Source organism: Lagenorhynchus albirostris, chromosome 8 (assembly GCF_949774975.1).
Source record: "Lagenorhynchus albirostris chromosome 8, mLagAlb1.1, whole genome shotgun sequence".
Taxonomy (NCBI): domain Eukaryota; kingdom Metazoa; phylum Chordata; class Mammalia; order Artiodactyla; family Delphinidae; genus Lagenorhynchus; species Lagenorhynchus albirostris.
Window position 1 is genome coordinate 49,177,039 of NC_083102.1, and position 15,910 is coordinate 49,192,948.

Genomic DNA, 15,910 nt, shown 5'->3' on the forward strand with positions numbered 1-15,910 from the left:
AAATACATCAAAAATACATCTACGTGTGGAACAACTCCTACAGAACACCTACTGAAGGCTGGCAGAAGACCTCAGACTTCCCAAAAGACACTCTCAGGTGACCTACACACAGTGGGGGGGGGGGGTTAGCAAATCCTAAGCTGAACCCCAGGAGCTGTGCGAACAAAGAAGAGAAAGGGAAATCTCTCCCAGCAGCCTCAGGAGCAGCGGATTAAATCTCCACAATCAACTTGATGTACCCTGCATCTGTGGAATACCTGAATAGACAACGAATCATCCCATAATTGAGGTGGTGGACTTTGGGAGCAACTGTAGACTTGGGGTTTGCTTTCTGCATCTAATTTGTTTCTGGTTGTATGTTTATCTTAGTTTAGTATTTAGAGGTTATTATCATTGGTAGATTTGTTTATTGATTTGGTTGCTCTCTTCCTCTCTCTCTCTCTCCCTCTCTCTCTCTCTCTCTCTCTCTCTCTCTCTCTATATATATATATATATATATATATGTGTGTGTTTTCTCCTTTTTCTCGTTTTGTGAGTGTGTATGAATATGCTTCATTGTGTGATTTTGTCTGTATAGCTTCGCTTTTACCATTTGTCCTAGGATTTTCTCTGTCTGGTTTTTTTTTTTGATAGTTTTTAGTGCTTGTTTTCATTGGTGGATTTGTATTTTGGTTTGGTTGTTCTTTCTTTCCGTTTTTTAATTACTTTTTACTTTTAATAATATTTTTATTTTTTATTTTAATAGCTTTTTATTTTATTTATTTATTTATTTATTTTCTCCCTTTTCTTCTGAGCTGAGTGACTGACAGGGTCTTGGTGCTCTGCCGGTGTCTGGCCTGGCCTCTGAGGTGGGAGAGCCGAGTTCAGGACATTAGTCCACCAGAGACCTCCCGGCACCACATAATATCAAATGGCGAAAGCTCTCCCAGAGATCTCCATCTCAACGCTAAGACCCAGCTCCACTGAACGACCAGCAAGCTACAGTGCTGGACACCCTATACCAAACAAGTAGCAAGACCGTAACACAAACCCACCCATTAGCAGCGAGGCTGCCTAAAATCATAAGGTCACAGACACCCCAAAACACACCACTGGACGCAGTCCTGCCCACCAGAAAGACAAGATCCAGTCTCATCCACCAGAACACAGGCACCAGTCCCCTCCACCAGGAAGGCTACACAACCCACTGAACCAACTTTCCCCACTGGGGCAGACACCAAAAACAATGGGAACCTGCAGCCTGCAAAAAGGAGCCCCCAAACACAGTTAAACAAACTGAGAAGACAGAGAAATACACAGCAAATGAGGAGCAAGGTAAAAACCCACCAGACCAAACAAATAAAGAGGAAATAGGAAGGCTACCTGAAAAAGAATTCAGAGTAATGATAGTAAGGATGATCCAAAATCTTGGAAACAGAATGGAGAAAATACAAGAAAGGTTTAACAAGGACCTAGAAGAACTAAAGAGCAAACAAATAATGATGAATAACCCAATAAATGAAATTAAAAATTCTCTAGAAGGAATCAATAGCAGAATAACTGAGGCAGAAGAACAGAAAAGTGACCTGGAAGATAAAATAGTGGAAATAACTACCACAGAGCAGAATAAAGAAAAAAGAATGAAAAGAATTGAGGGCAGTCTCAGAGACCTCTGGGACAACATTAAGCACACCAACATTCAAATTATAGGGGTCCCAGAAGAAGAAGAGAAAAAAAAGGGACTGAGAAAATATTTGTAGAGATTATAGTTGAACACTTCCCTAATATGGGAAAGGAAATAGTCAATCAAGTCCACGAGGCACAGAGAGTCCCATATAGGATAAATCCAAGGAGAAACACACCAAGACACATATTAATCAAACTATCAATAATTAAATACAAAGGGAAAATATTAAAAACAACAAGGGAAGAGCAACAAATAACATACAAGGGAATCCCCATAAGGTTAACAGCTGATCTTTCAGTAGAAACTCTGAAAGCCAGAAGGGAGTGGCAGGACATATTTAAAGTGATGAAAGGGAAAAACCTACAACCAAGATTACTCTACCCAGGAAGGATCTCATTCAGATTCAACGGAGAAATTAAAACCTTTACAGACAAGCAAAAGCTAAGAGAATTCAGCACCACCAAACCAGCTTTACAACAAATGCTAAAGGAACTTCTTTAGGCAGGAAACACAAGAGAAGGAGAAGACCTACAATAACAAACCCAAAACAATTAAGAAAATGGTATTAGGAACCTGCATATCTATAACTACCTTAAACGTAAATGCATTAAATGCTCCAACCAAAAGACATCAACTGGCTGAATGGATACAAAAACAAGACCCATATATATGCTGTCTAAAAGAGACCCAAGTCAGACCTAGGGCCACATCAGACTGAAAGTGAGGGTATGGAAAAAGATACTCCATGCAAATGGAAATCAAAAGAAAGCTGGTATAGCAATTCTCATATCAGACAAAATGGACTTTAAAATAAAGACCATTACAAGAGACAAAGAAGGACACTATATAATGATCAAGGGATCAATCCAAGAAGAAGATATAACAATTGTAAATATTTATGAACCCAACATAGGAGCACCTCAACATATAAGGCAAATGCTAACAATCATAAAAGGAGAAATCGACAGTAACACAATAATAGTAGGGGGCTTTAACACCCCACCTTCACCAATGGACAGATCATCCAAAATGAAAGTAAATAAGTAAACACAAACTTTAAATGATACATTAAGCAAGATGGACTTAAATGATATTTATAGGACACTCCAGCCAAACACAACAGAATACACTTTCTTCTCAAGTGCTCATGGAACGTTCTCCAGTATAGATCATATCTTGGGTCACAAATCAAGCCTTGGTAAATTTAAGAAAATTGAAATCATATCAAGTATCTTTTCGGACCACAATGCCATGGGACTAGATATCAATTACAGGAAAAAATCTGTAAAAAATATGAATACATGGAGGCTAAACAATACACTACTAAATAACCAAGAGATCACTGAAGAAATCAAAGAGGAAATCAAAATATACCTAGAAACAAATGACAATGAAAACACGATGACCCAAACCTATGGGATGCAGCAAGAGCAGTTCTAAGAGGGAAGTTTATAGCAATACAATCCTACCGCAAGAACAAGAAACATCTCAGACAAACAACCTAACCTTACACCTAAAGCAATTAGAGAAAGAATAACAAAAAATCCCCAAAGTTAGCCAAAGGGAAGAAATCATAAAGATCAGATCAGAAATAAATGAAAAACAAATGAAGGAAACAATAGCAAAGATCAATAAAACTAAAAGCTGGTTCTTTGAAAAGATAAACAAAATTGATAAACCATTAGCCAGACTCATCAAGAAAAAACGGGAGAAGACTCAAATCAATAGAATTAGAAATGAAAAAGGAGAAGGAACAACCGACACTGCAGAAATACAAAGGATCATGAGAGATTACTACAAGCAACTATACGCCAATAAAATGGACATCCTGGAAGAAATGGACAAATTCTTACAAAAGCACAACCTTCCGAGACTGAGCCAGGAAGAAATAGAAAATATAAACAGACCAATCACAAACACTGAATTTGAGACTGTGATTAAAAATCTTCCAACAAACAAAAGCCCAGGAACAGATGACTTCACAGGCGAATTCTATCAAACATTTAGAGAAGAGCTAACACCTATCCTTCTCAAACTCTTCCAAAATATAGCAGATGGAGGAACACTCCCCAACTCATTCTATGAGGCCACCATCACCCTGATAACAAAACCAGACAATGATGTCACAAAAAAAGAAAACTACAGGCCAATATCACTGATGAACATAGATGCAAAAATCCTTAACAAAATACAAGCAAACAGAATCCAAAAGCACATTAAAGGGATCATACACCATGATCAAGTGGGGTTTATCCCAGGAATGCAAGGATTCTTCAATGTATGCAAATCAAGCAATGTGATACAGCATATTAACAAAGTGAAGGATAAAAACCATATGATCATCTCAATAGATGCAGAAAAAGCTTGCAACAAAATTCAACACTGATTTATGATAAAAATTCTCCAGAAAGTAGGCATGGAGGGAACTTACCTCAACATAATAAAGGCCATATATGACAAATCCACAGCCAACATCATTCTTAATGGTGAAAAACTGAAAGCATTTCCATGAAGATCAGGAACAAGACAAGGTTGCCCACTCTCACCACTATTATTCAACATAGTTTTAGAAGTTTTAGCCACAGCAATCAGAGAAGAAAAAGTAATAAAAGGAATCCAAATTGGAAAAGAAAAAGTAAAACTGTCACTGTTTGCAGATGATATGATACTATACACAGAGAATCCTAAAGATGCTACCAGAAAACTACTAGAGCTAATCAATGAATTTGGTAAAGTAACAGGATACAAAATTAATGCACAGAAATCACTTGCATTCCTATACACTAATGATGAAAAATCTGAAAGAGAAATTAAGGAAACACTCCCATTTACCACTGCAACAAAAGAATAAAATACCTAGGAATAAACCTACCAAAGGAGACAAAAGACCTGTATGCAGAAAACTATAAGACATTGATGAAAGAAATTAAAGATGATACAAACAGATGGAGAGATATATCATGTTCTTGGATTGGAAGAATCAATATTGTGAAAATGACTCTACTACCCAAAGCAATCTACAGATTCAATGCAATCCCTATCAAACTACCAATGGCATTTTTCACAGAACTAGAACAAAACATTTCACAGTTTGTATGGAAACACAAAAGACCCCAAATAGCCAAAGCAATCTTGAGAAAGAAAAATGGAGCTGGAGGAATCAGGCTCCCTGACTTCAGACTATACTACAAAGCTACAGTAATCAAGACAGAATGGTACTGGCACAAAAACAGAAATATAGATCAATGGAACAGGATAGAAAGCCCAGAGGTAAACCCACGCACATATGGTCACTTTATCTTTGATAAAGTAGGCAAGAATATACACTGGAGAAAAGACAGCCTCTTCAATAAGTGGTGCTGGGAAAACTGGACAGCTACATGTAAAAGAATGAAATTAGAACATTCCCTAACACCATACAGAAAAATAAACTCAAAATGGATTAAAGACCTAAATGTAAGGCCAGACACTATCAAACTCTTAGAGGACAACATAGGCAGAACACTCTGTGACATAAATCACAGCAAGATCCTTTTGGACCCACCACCTAGAGAAATGGAAATAAAAATAAACAAATGGAACCTAATGAAACTTAAAAGCTTTTGCACAGCAAAGGAAAATATAAACAAGATGAAAAGACAACCCTCAGAATGGGAGAAAATATTTGCAAATGAAGCTACTGACAAAGGATTAATCTCCAAAATATGCAAGCAGCTCATGCAGCCTAATATCAAAAAAAACAAAAAATCCAATCCAAAAATGGGCAGAAGACCTAAATAGACATTTCTCTAGAGAAGACATACAGATGGCCAAAAAACACATGAAAGGATTCTCAACGTCACTAATCATTAGAGAAATGCAAATCAAAACTAATGAGATATCACCTCACACAGGTCAGAATGGCCATCATCAAAAAATCTACAAACAATAAATGCTGAAGAGGGTGTGGAGAAAAGGGAACCCTCTTGCACTGTTGGTGGGCATGTAAATTGATACAGCCACGACGCAGAACCATACTGAGGTTCCTTTAAAAACTAAAACTAGAACTACCATATGACCCAGCAATCCCACTACTGGGCATATACCCTGAGAAAACCATAATTCAAAAAGAGTCATGTACCACAATGTTCATTGCAGCACTATTTACAGTAGCCAGGACATGGGAGCAACCTAAGTGTCCATCAACAGATGAATGGATAAAGAAGATGTGGCACATATATACAATGGAATATATTACACAGCCATAAAAAGAAACGAAATTGAGTTATTTGCAGTGAGGTGGATGGACCTAGAGACTGTCATACAGAGTGAAGTAAGTCAGAAAGAGAAAAGCAAGTACCATATGCTAACACATATATATGGAATCCAAAAAAAATGGTTCTGAAGAACCTAGGGGTAGGACAGGAATAAAGACGCAGACATAGAAAATCGACTTGGGGACACGGGGAGGGGGAAGAGTATGCTGGGATGAAGTGAGAGAGCAGCATTGACATATATACACTACCAAATATAAAATAGCTAGTGGGAATCAGCCGCATAGCACAGGGAGATCAGCTCGGTGCTTTTTGACCACCTAGTGGGGTGAGATAGGGAGGGTGGGAGGGAGATGCAAGAGGGAGGGGATATGGGGATATATGTATATGTATAGCTGATTCACTTTATTATACAGCAGAAATTAACACACCATTGTAAAGCAATTATACTCCAATAAAGATGTTATAAAAATAAAAAAGAGTGGGGAAGTTATACCAAAAGCCCCCTCGGAAGATCTTTGCTCATATTTCTTTGGCCAGAACTGGGTCACATGCCTATCTCTAAATTTTCACTAGCAAGGGTGATGAGATTATCATCATTGATAATTAATCAAATAAGACAGGCAATAATAAAACGAAAGCTGAATTTTAGTGTGTCTCCCAGCCACCTATTCCTGCATACAAACTATTGCAAAGCTTGTTGGCTTAAAAAAATTATCTATCTTTCTCAAGAATCTGTGCTGGGGAGACGGAAGTGATTACCAAGGAAGAAAGGAAGATTATTGGGTTGGTAACTAAAAGTGTCTCTCTGCAACTTATGATGGTTTATCATCTGAAAGTCAAAGATAGTCATATTTAGATTATTCTTGTATGGGTCTTTTCCACAAAATGTGTTCTAAAAATGGTGTATATTGATTTAGCCAATAGTAAATTGGCTGAATTCAACTGGTAATTTTCTTACAGGGTGGTAAATCATTTTTACTCTTTTGCTTTGCTTTTTTTCCAAAATAACTAGCCATATAATGGACTCCACGTAGGAGTTTTCCTTTTCAATAATAAGGCTTGACTGAACTAAGTCATTTTTGCCCTAAATTCTCTAGTTTGCAGACATCTAAGAATTTAGATCAGGAGGATATAGCAAATAATTCCTTTGACTTACCAAATAATTTGATAACTGAATTGCTCACCATCAGAATATTACCCTTTTGAAAATCAGTAAATCACAGAAGCTTTTGAAGATTAAATTATTAAATAACCATCTCCCTCTTTCATCAGGGCAGGTAGGAAAATTGCAACATACATTCTTTGTTTTGTAGTGTCACTTCCTTATCCTAAATAGGCCTTCTAGTTCTCTTTTTTTATAAACTTATTTATTTATTTATTTTTGACTACATTGGGTCTTCGTTGCCGCGCACCGGCTTTCTCTAGTTGCTGCGAGCGGGGGCTACTCTTCGTTGCATTGCGCAGGCTTCTTACTGCAGTGGCTTCTCTTGTTGCAGAGAACGGGCTCTAGGCGTGCAGGCTTCAGTAGTTGTGGCAGGCAGACTTCAGTAGTTGTGGCTCATGGGCTCTAGAGCGCAGGCTCAATAGTTTTGGTGCACGGGCTTAGCTGCTTCGCGGCATGTGAGATCTTCCCGGACCAGGGCTCAAACCCGTGTCCCCTGCATTGGCAGACGGATTCTTAACCACTGCGCCACCAGGGAAGCCCCTAGTTCTCTTTTAACTTTTACATACCTGAAGTTAAAAAAAAGTTTAAGTGGTGGCTATAGTTAGATTCGTATCATTTACTAAAATAATACATGGACTTCCTTTTGTGATTATATCTTCCATCTTCTTATAAATGTATAGCTGCCTCTAGAACAATATGTAGTCAGATGACGAATGTTCATATATTAATGCTACCTCTCACCCCTTTTTTCCCAAGAAGCTCATGGCACTGCTTGCACAAAATTGGATGTATTTCAACATCACCTCTGTGAATCGTAGACCATTAAAGCCAGAATTACAGCCCTCTCGTTTGATGAGTGAAGAAAGAGCCTAAAGAATTTTCTGGAAGTTTCCAGGCTAGTTAGTGGTAGTGTGAGATCTCATTATCTTCTTTCCTGGTTGACTGCCCTTTACACCACATAATACTATTCATGATTAACCTTTAGTACAGAACTAAGTTTAACCAGGTTATCAAGTCAAATTCAAATTATTATGGAGTTGGTGGCACCCACTCAGCCTAGTCCCTGCAGGGTCAGGGTTCCCATTATATCCTCAGGGGCAGAGAGCTTGTCGTCTACCTCCAGCCCATCATATCCAGAGATCCCACCTAGCACTACGTACCATCAAGCCCCACTCACAGGTAAGATCTCCTCAAGGTCTCCTCAAATCCCTGTTTTATTACATGTCCCAGCAGCCCAGGCAAAACCAGGGTACAAGAAGCGTACTTGATAAGGTGCTTCTCTCTTCCACGCCAGTTTAGCTAGTGAGAAAAGGGGAAAATGGAAGAATGCAGTTGATGATGCATTGCTCTCCATCTTCTCACCATCGCAGTGAATTTTAAGATTAGAATCTGACAGCTCAATCATATAAGTAGGTTTTTCGTTCTCAAATGTTAGTTGAATTTTCCCCCTTAAATAATTATCTGGATTTAGAAACCCTGGGGTCCGTATTTTTCCAATATGGAATTATTCCATTTGCATCATTTATTTAAGCCCACAACTCATTTGTTCAAATCGTATACTTCTAAACAGGAGAAAGGAAAACACGCTCTAACCGTCTAATATCTTTAACAATTAAAGCACAACTAGAGAATGAAGCCTCTTCCTCCGCCTCTTCTTCTTTGAGCAGCAATTGCTAAAATCCACAGTAATGAGGTAGACTGTGCTAAGAATTTTCTTCACTTAACATTTCTCATTATTAATAAATTTTACACTGACAACTATAAAGTGAACACTTAGGATTTATGCACCTAACCTCATTACATACGCTACATGTACGCATTTCATTATTTACTTGACAGATTCATTCCTTGATATCATAAATAATTGAACAAGAATCAAATATTAACAATCAGATACATGTTAATTCTCCTCAGATCTGTAGAAACAAACTATATTTTTATTTTCAGTTCAACAAGCACTGATTAAAATGTCTTCATTAGGCAAATTTCATAAGAAAAGTTCTTGATCTACTTTTCGTACTTTCACTGAAAATTAAACCTGGACCAAATTATTCCAGGATTACTTCATGAAAAAAAAGGAATACAACAGTATTTCTAACAAGCCATTGGATCCATAACCTTTCTCGAGCACTGCTGTATCTTATATACGAAACATTAATCTGTGTGTTTTAAAAGAATTTGAAAAGGAATTTTCAAATATAGCTTTTATTATAAACTAGGAACCAGCACCATATTGGTTCTTAGTAGTATATTACCAGAGCTTCTTGTCTTATGGGATGATGGGTTTAATCACACAATAATTATATAACTTGTTTAAAGAAAAATTTCTAGGCATTCTGGATAATAGTAGAACTAAATTTATTGCGGCTGAACATTTACCCTGAGATCAAAGTATAGCTGTTATTTTTTCTGCTTTAATGAGCTAGGTTTAAATTTTTTAATTCATGTATATCAACATCTTCACTGATCAAACTATTCTCACATTTTATCAGATTTGCTTTGGTAGAGCATACCATACAATTTCATCATTTAAAAAATATTAAAGATTCATAGATAGCCACATTATTCATAATACAAGATTAATGTCAGGCTGACAGGTTTTTGTAAAGATCTGACTCTTTTTTTCGAAGTGCATATACCATATCTGTGTGCAATGTACCTCTGATGTTGCATATTGATTACTCCCTTCTCTTCTCTTCTAATGCTAAAGAGAGAATATTATAGAATGATTGTCAGGGTTAGTGTGTCTCTGACCTACACATGTACTATTAATAATTTATGAGCTGACTTGAAATACAGCACCAAGAAACCAACTGAGGACCACTGCCGCTGCCTGGAATGACATATACTCGGTTTTGACAGCACGTGCACCCGGATTTTGAGGTTCTGTTGTTAAAATACGTAGAGAGACACAAGTGCTCTAAGTGCCAGAGCTAAGTGAATGGAAGGAAGCCATGCTTCTTTGTTAGAAATCTCAAGTAGCTACATTTATCTCTTTTCATCCTATCCTTTACATGTCATGAAATTTCCTTTTTAAATTACTTAATCAGATTTCCAAGTGAACTCATGGTGTCTATAAACATTAGAGAATCTACATTCAAGCAATATGGAGGTGTAGAAAGCAAAAGGTCAGGTCTTCTTACTTCCCACATTCCTTCACACTCAGAGTTTGTCTGGTGTGGATCCTTTCAGACTGTGTTCTATGCTCACACAAAGATCGTGGAGGTAGGGATAGAGTTTCCCCTACCCTCAAAAATGGTATCACACTCTACATACTGCGCTGCAATTTGCTTTTTTCACTCAACAATATATCAAAGACATTCCCCATATCAGCACATACATTTGTAGTTCAGTTTTTAAACAACAATATAGTGTTCTATTTTATAGAGGTACCATGGCTCATTTATCCATCCCTTTATTAACAGATTGTTAAGCTGTCTCAGATTTTTCACAATTAAAGAACAACGCCACATACACTGAACATACTATGCACTTGCTTAACTATGTCACTAAGACAGCGTCCTGGAAGTGGAATTGCTAGGTCAGTAACTGATTGTTTAAATCCCCTTAACCGGTCAGTTAGGCGAGAATCAATAAATATTACCATTTAGGATTTAAATATTATAACATTTCATTAATAGATGTGCTCATAATATTTAAGTGTATTTTTAAAAAACATACTTTTAAAATTTTAAGAATAGGGAGAAATTTAGGAAAAAGATTATGTAAGGTTTTAGTTACATTAATTTCATATGTGAGTAGCTTTCTGCAAAAGCAGACTAACGCCGAAGTTGTTTCTAACGGTTTAGCAATATGTCATCAAGCCACCTGTCTGTATATACTATTTTTAACATCCATGTCCAAAGCAGCCAGTCTTCATTCTAGCAGTGCTACCCATAACTAAGGATGTTTATAGAGACTGACAACTGTTAAACCACTGAATGTTTTTCAAAATATATTCAAAGAACTTTATGTTTGAAAACATTTCATCTAGGAAATCTAATTAGAAACAAGGTTATATTTATTTGAAACCACCACAGGTAAGTATAATTTATACAATTTTCTGCTTTTCACCTAAATTGTTTGAAGCTTTCTACAAACTTCAGTGTAATGGTTACCTAGTGTGTCTGTCAAGTTCTATTATGTGAACTAGAATATGCTTTCAGAAAGATGCCTTGCATCCGATGACAGGCACTTCCTATCTGCTAGGATTCATAAAAATTGGAACATTGATCATTTCATGTAGAGATTTTCCTTAGCAAGAAGATAAAGGGAAACCTTATTATGCTAAATGACTTACTAGTCAAAAGTAGCCAGGACACTGAAACCTAGAAACTAGTTAATGGTTTGTAACAAGTCAGAAATATAAAGATGTTCAACCAAGAAAATGACATCAAGCAGCACCGGCTACAAGAGAAAAGAGCAGCCTGTCAGAATCACGCGAGAAGACTGTGGTGACAGGTAGACAATAAGATGGGATGACACCGGTTCCTCTCACCGGGGGTGTTTTCAACAGCTTTCTCTTGGGAGTTTCCATGCACTTCCTTTGTAGGAAACCTTCCCTCTAAAAATGGCAGCAGACCCCTTGGAGGTCTTGTTAAAATTCTTGTTCTGTGTTATGAAGTGTGTTGTTTAAGGCAGATGGCAGTACGCGAACAGTTCATTCTTTGTTGTATAAAGGAAAGTGGGAACAACAGTCACACCAGTAAGGTAGCTCATGGCTGACATATCCCAGTAATACTGCACAGTAGGCATCGTGAAACAGGAAATGAGTCAAAGGGGAAAATCGGTCCACAATCCCACCCAAGATGGCAGACAGCATGAATCCTAACAGAAATAATATGGTACATAATGAATATTTCATATTCAGATTGGTATCCATTATATCTGCAAACAAATTTCATGCACCAGCTGAAACCTCCACATCACCATTAGGATGAACACTCTTTTTAGTTTTAAGAGAAATTTTCTTTCATTCACTCTCCGCTACAAAACTGCAGCTATAACAGTGTACCTCTACCTACCTCATTATGGACTATAAAGGCTATGCCACGAAAGAATTGAAAGAAAGCAAGGAGCCCAACTATTGCCCAATGACTTCTTTAATACCAGTAATTTTAAGGAATCCATCTATTTTATCTAAAATAATGCATCTCTGTTTTTTACTTAACCCTGTTCTAATGTAAAGTTATATCATTTCCTATATGTCTACTTAAAGGGTTATAATACCACTAAACTATTTCCAATAGGGTAATAGCTGTTAAAACAGTCTTCTAAACTATTTCTCTCTTTTTTTATTTTATTCCCAACATATTTTAAGCTGTATGACAAAATAAACATTTCATAACCTTTTTCAGCTAAATTTTTTTTCTATTAATGTCATTTCAACCAGTGGGAGATCTATATTTTCCACACTGCAGTTCTACATCTAAAATTATTTCTGATATAGATTAGCTGTCCCTTAGTGAACCATGAAAGACAAAATCTTAGCCTCTTTAAGCCCGTCTTGTTTGACAGCATGCAAGCATTTACATGAAATATAAAGCAAATATTTGTTCTTTTCATACAAGCTGTCAGCACAAACTTGGGTTGTTTAGAAACCTGTTCGGACAAACAGAATTGGCATTTACTACATGACATATGGTAAAAGGTCAACAGTAGGTAAAATTAAAGATAACTGAAAAAGAAATAAAGAGTTGACCTGCATTTGTGGAACCAAAGTTGATCACATTATGCCATAACTTATATAGTAAATTGACAATTAAAACTTCATTGTTTATTCATTTGATTGTTTAAGAAAATGTGGGGCTTGATTTTAGTTGCTTACTTACCAGATATTAACTTTTGGTTCACTGCAGGGATAGGTATAAGAAAATTCTTATTACCCTGAAAAGTTCCCAATTAAAGTTGCTTTTCAGCTTTTTTCTCCACGGAACTTTCTAATAGCTAATAGGAATGTATTCTGGAGATTTCTTGATATTACTGCCACCTAATCAGGGCCACTGGGCCACTACCTACAATTGCCCAGCAAATCAGGCTTCTGCTTTAAGGAACTTGTGATTCCTGAGTGTGCAGGAGCAGTGGTTTACCAAAAGATGCAAATTTGCTTTCCTCCGTGCCTCTAGGATTTGCACTATAATGGCTTCCCTGGGGAGTACCTCCATCGTGGAGGCGCATTTCATTTGCTCCTAGACCTGCTCTGTTCTGGAGCCATAAGCATGGAACTTGTCCTGCTTCCTGTGGACAGCGTCCCATCTGCTGAACACACATTTTAATAAGGAAACTCTATTTCCAGGGAAATACCTATTGGTATTAACAAGAAAATAGCATCTCTACAAGATTCTCTGAAAAGAAATTGGTTCAGTGCCACTCATTCTGCTTTCAAAGACAAGTCCCTGTAATTACTTTCTCCCCTTCGTTTCCTTGTCTGGATAAAGCAACAAGATCAAGAGAATCTATCCATTTTCCCCAGATACCTTCCAAAATGTGCATCCACTTTGCAAGCTGGGATCAGAAATTTCATCATCTGTATTTGTATTAGTAATTCACTGCACAAAGAGAACAGGGGGCAGAGGAAGAGAGCAAGCATGCAAGCAAACATCAGACAGACAATTGTATATATGCAAATGCTTGCAAATTTCTGCCAGCATCTCCATCTCCCTATCTATAACCAAGCAACATGGAAGCCTATTCATCCCTCAGCTTCTTCACTGCCAAATATGGTTGTGGATTTGGAGGAAGATATTCAGGAAACATTGAACTTTCAGCCACTGGGACTAAATCTAACTCAAAACCTATTATATAAAAAGCCAATGCATAAATATAATCAATGATTTTCTAGAAAGACACAAGATATGCAACCTCCTGGCTACAGAGGGCAGAAGAACAAGATGCCCTGCGAGCAGGCAAGGGAAGGGAACGGTTGCAAGCGGCTCTCCAGCCCAACTGACAGAGGAATGAAGGGTTGCCTCCTGGCTTCAGGGCGGTGCATGTGCATAAACAGCCTGGGCAAGAAGGGGCATGGGAAACCAGAAAGAGGCAGGATGCAGAAAATGCCCCAAATTCAAATTCGTAAATATAAAGTGTTCACTTTCAAATGAATATATACATGGTGTTTGAAAATGACAGCAAAAATCATCCTGTATTTTGTTTTGTCTTGAAATCAATTATTCCCAAACAATATTGGTAGTAGAAAATGTCATGACTTTCTTTATTCTTATATATTTATTTTACTCACTGCAAATCAGAAATAATGGTAATAACTCATATATACATGCTTTTCACAGACAGTAATTCCATTCATCCTCAAAATTATGCTTCGAGGTAGGGTCAGTATACCCATTTTACAGGGTAAAGAAACCTGGACGTGGAGGTTGAATCAGCTCCACTGTGAACTGAGAGTGAAAGGGGTGGCCCAAAGAAAACCAAGCGACTTGTGAGAAGGGACAGTGGGCAGGTGAAACAATGGATGTTTACTATGTCTACTAGTTGTCCCTCAGCCTCTGATTCATTCTGTCTGGCATTATGGTCAGATGTTTTCATGTGTATCTGCCCTAGGATTGAGAGCCCCTGAGAACTATGTATCTGGACTATGTATTTGTTATCACTGTATCTCCTGGAGGACCCAGGACAATCCTCCGAATATAGTATATAGCTCAGTAAATAGTTCTAGACATTATTGTTTCATTAAACTAGTTTAAACCAGTTCATCTTTTGCTCATTTTAAGCTCTGTGGTGCCTTGTTCTTTTTATTACATGGATATACATAAAATCTCACACACACATACACCTTTTAACACCATCAGAGACAGGATTTCAACAGCAGAAGCAAATATCCTATGTTCATAATTTACACATATATTGACTGTCCTGTAAAATCATTCCCTCAGCTAACTTTACACAGGTGAGAAAAAGCAAGCTTCTGCGGTGCCTTTCTAAATCATTTCATTTTGCTGTTCTGTTTTTGTTCAGCAAATGCTGTATTTGCTGAAAATTCAAGTGTCTACAACTCTGTGTCCTTTCACAAGGTGTTAGTATGCAGTTGTCATCATTTGGATTTTACTGTGGTGTAGAAATGTCCTTACTCTTTCCTTGAGTCATTTAATTTCCATCTCTGGCCTTTCTCAAGGACTCCCCTCAAAGACTATAATCTCAAGTACGGCCTTCTTTCCTTCTTCCTGGGTTTGCAGCTGCCCAGCTAGAGACTCTGCCCAGCCTTGCTTGTAGCTAGACGTGGCCATGTGACTGAGTTCCTACCAAGTGATGTAGCGATGTGTACAACTTCCAGATCATCTGCTTAAAGATGTCTGGGATTTGATTTCAAATAATCCAGCAAAGGAGGACATATCTGGGGGATATAATGGTACAAGTCCGACCATGTGAAGATAACTTGAAGCTGAGTGATGGGCACGTGGGGATGTATTATACTACATTATCCCTACCTTTATATGGATATGTTTGGAATTCTCTATTGAAAAATAAATTCAAAGGTGCTTGCGCCAGATGTGTTGTCCCCTTTCCTTTTTACTGGCTGGAAATAGAAATGACTGGAGTGACCTTGGAAAGCACCTGTGGAGGATGGCAGAGCCACCCCACCAGACTGCGTCCCTGACTGACTTCCTGGAGCAGGGCTTACCCACCTGCCTTGGAGACTTACTGAAAGAGAAATTGATTTCTCGCTCATTTGAGCCATTGCATTGTGGGGTCTCTTTGTTACAGCTACAGAGTTCTCTACATAATCCAGCTCCCTATTTACTTACATTCTGTTTCAAAAGTCTCCTTTACTCTAACAGAAAGTAGAATCTCACCTGCTTTCCCCATTCC